The sequence below is a fragment of the Marmota marmota genome, unplaced genomic scaffold (genome assembly GCF_001458135.2).
Source record: "Marmota marmota marmota unplaced genomic scaffold, marMar, whole genome shotgun sequence".
NCBI classification, from domain to species: Eukaryota; Metazoa; Chordata; class Mammalia; order Rodentia; family Sciuridae; genus Marmota; species Marmota marmota.
In genome coordinates, this window is record NW_025999869.1 from 23,011,489 (window position 1) to 23,015,118 (window position 3,630).

The window sequence follows — 3,630 nt, forward strand, 5'->3', positions numbered from 1 at the left end:
TCGGCTGATATGGGACCAGGTCTAGGGAAGGGCCCTCCTTAGGACTGAACCATACACTGCAGCCATTTCTGCACAGTGGGATAGGACCTCTACTTTCGCCTGCATTGTTTTATAAAACAGAAGGGGGAACTGTGGTGAGCCGTTCTAATTAGACCGTGGCCGCCATTAGAAGATGGCGCCGGCTTCCACTGTGGCCTGTGACAAACAACTCCTAATATGGAGAATTGGCACGCAATCCCTTCCCATCCTATGAGAAAGGTCCACGTGGCAGCTTAAGATTGGTATGCGGGAGGCTTTATTAGGCTGTGCTTGGGCGCTCGGTGGGGGGTCAATAGAAGATGATACATGAATCAAGGCCTGAATAAACTGCTGAAAGAAGAATCCTGTGTCGTGTTTTCCCTTGCTGGCGAGGGGTCGCGACAGGGGGCAGTGTCACAAGGTCAGGGGTAGTGGCCAGACATGCCTCCACACAGACAAACCCTCAGACCTGAGAAGGGTGGGGAAAGCTCTGGACAAAAGATGCGGCCCGGGTTCGATCCTCAGCACCACATACAAACAAAGATGTTGTGTCCGACAAATACTAAAAAATAAATATTAAAATCCTCTCTCTGTCTCACTCTCTCTTTAAAAAAAAAAAAAAGATATGCCTAAGCGCCTCTCGCCCAGGAGGCAACTCAAATCACGTGCGAGGATGGCCTCCCATACATACTCATGGAAAAAAAATGGGAGGAAAGTTAATAGTGGTTATCAGTGAGTCCTGGAATTATAAGTTTTATTCTTTGAATTTGTATTTCCCAAACTGTCTTCAATGAATAGATATTTTTGTATCAAGGAAAAAAAAATGGTAAGTTCTTTCCATAGTCCTCTCTTGGTTCAGGAAGGACTGGGATGCTGAAGAGGGAGAAGCAGGTTCTGAGAAGATCAGAGAAATCATAATGGGGCTGCCTGCCACGTGGCATGAGTGGCAACTGGGGCCTGTCACCTCCTGACCCTTGTCTCCTATCATCTGCCTAAGCCATGCCCTTCTGTTGTGTCATGTGAGGATGACGGTGAGTGGAGTTGAGGAGAGTGTTCTTATCATCACACTTATTAGCAGAAAAACTGGCATAAATCAAGCATGGGGGAAAGGAGAAGAGAATTTCTCAAAGGTCCCCTGGAGGCTGACATCCCATTCTCAGACCCCTTATGGAGATCCAAGAGATCAACGCCTAACACACAGCCCACATGCACTCAGACTCCTGGGAAAACAAAAGTAGTGCTTCAGTCCAGGGAAGAAACAGGGGCACAGAGCCCTTCAAAGGTCAGGGAGAAACATTTGCAAGAAATCTGCTAGAGATTGGTATGGTGGAGCACGCCTCTAATTCTGATAACTCAGAAACTTAGGCAAAAGGATCACAGCTCAAGGACAGCTTCAGCAACTCAGCAAGCTCCTGTCTCAAAATAAAAAGTGAAAATGGCTGGGGATGTAGCTCCATGGAAGAGCTACCCTGGGCTCAATCTTCAATAACACACACACACACACACACACACACACAGAGAAATCTCCTAGAGGTTGCCACAAAGAAACACCCAAAGACCTCAGCCATCCAGAAAACCTATCAACTATCAAGGTGGGGCCCCAGAAACCATCTGAGCCACCTGTCCTTCCTTCCCTAACCCTATAGAGGCCCAGGGAGGGACAGGAACTCGCCAAAGACCACACAGAAAATAAAGATTAACATCAAATCAAAACATGGGCTTTCCCTCCCTGCCTGAGGGTCTACTCATCACCTCTAAGGGAGTTTTTCTTTTTTAAATTTGAAAACATAAATAACCCTGGCATTTATATAAATGATTTGAAACAATATAAAATATTATTTATCACCAATTCAATTTGAGGTAAATATTGATATAATTTGATGTGACACCAAAATTTTAAACTAAAATAGGTCAAAATTGCATGTAAGGGAATATATCTCATTTGGTAGAGTGCTTGCCTTTCATTCACAAGGCCCTGGGTTCAATCCCCAGCACCACACACACACACACACACACAATTGCACATAAATACAGGCATAGAAATCATATATGAAATTTTAACAGATTAAATATATAAACTGAATTTCCATGAAAATAAAATAGAATCTCTCTCCAGAGTGCTGGCTGGTATGAAACCCAGCAGCTGGGGACAGGACCTAAGAAATTGCTAAGCATCAGAGAGGTGTGACTGAGTGTATTATGAGTTCAGTCTCCTCCTAGTAATTCTAAGACAAAGGGGGCTAGGATTATTTCTGCAACAACTTTTTCAGGAAATATCTGCTATCATGATTCCTGTCATTCTATTCCTAACTTTATGCCAGCAGCAGCCAGGTCTACTCAGGGTAACCCTGTCCCCTGGTCACCAATGACTGGTCCTGGTGATTAATAATTGACCTAGTCACTGAGCTCACTGTAGTTCTTCCCTGGGAATTTGGATTTGGAACTTAAAATCATTTTCTGCAGAGAATATAAATAAATCTGTAAAGAACATGAACAATGAAGCAAATATACTCAGTGAAAAGATGAAAATCAGGGAGGATTGCATTGCTGGGTTTTCTATGGGACTGATGATAGTCAGGGAAATTGGTACAAATTTTTTTTTTAAATTCCTACTAAAAGAGATCTCAGTCTCAACTATGCTGCATCTCAAAAACAAACAACAACAAATCCCAGATAAAGATTTTTCAGTCTATCCAGAATGAAGTGGGAATTTTGGTAGCCCCCATTTCCTGTTCTGACCATAGGTCCCTGACTCTAGAAAGCCCAGTGACCCTCAGATCAATCCACTTTTAGTCTTTAGCTGGCTTGAGCAGGTTACTGTTGCTTGTGACCACCTGTACTAGTTCATATATCTCACTTGACAGATGAGGAAGTTGAGGCTTAGAGAGCACTACTCAGTTTCCCAAGGCCCACAGCTATATTGAGATTTTTTTTTTTTACACAGTACCTTTATTCATTTATTTTTACTTGGTGCTGAGGATTGAACCCAGAGTCTTGCATGTGCAAGGCGAGTGCTCTACCGCTGAGCCACAATCCAGCCCCTACGTTGAGATTTGAACCCCAAACTATCCAACTTCCAAGCCTGTGTTCTTATCATCACACTTATTAACAGAAAAACTGGCATAAATAATATAAGGTGGAATTCACAATTCAATATGTTTTTTTTTTTAATGTAAAAAAGGAAAAAAATAAAACAATTAGAGTTAACTCCTTAGGAAGAGGCAAATTGAATTCAGGAGTCGCTCTGCTTCATAGTGAGAAATTATGGTAAGTATACCCCCAAAACTCCAGTAACCAGTCTTTTCTCTCATGCCCGAAACTACTACAGCCTTGATATGGTTTTTGTGGAGGCAAACCCGAGAGGAAAGGAAAGAGGATATCCCCTGCATCTGTAGAAACACAAGAACCAACCACCAGCTCTGATGACACAGCGGCAGGGAATCCACCCTCCCATACCAGTACACACAACACTCCTACGCCTTTCAAAATAATTTCTAAAAACAAAAATTGAAATCTGCACAATGAAAACTCCCAAAGAAGCAATAGGTAACTGAATGCAAAACACCCAGGGTGAACATGTGGGGCTTAGCATGGTGAATTCCTAGAGGCAGT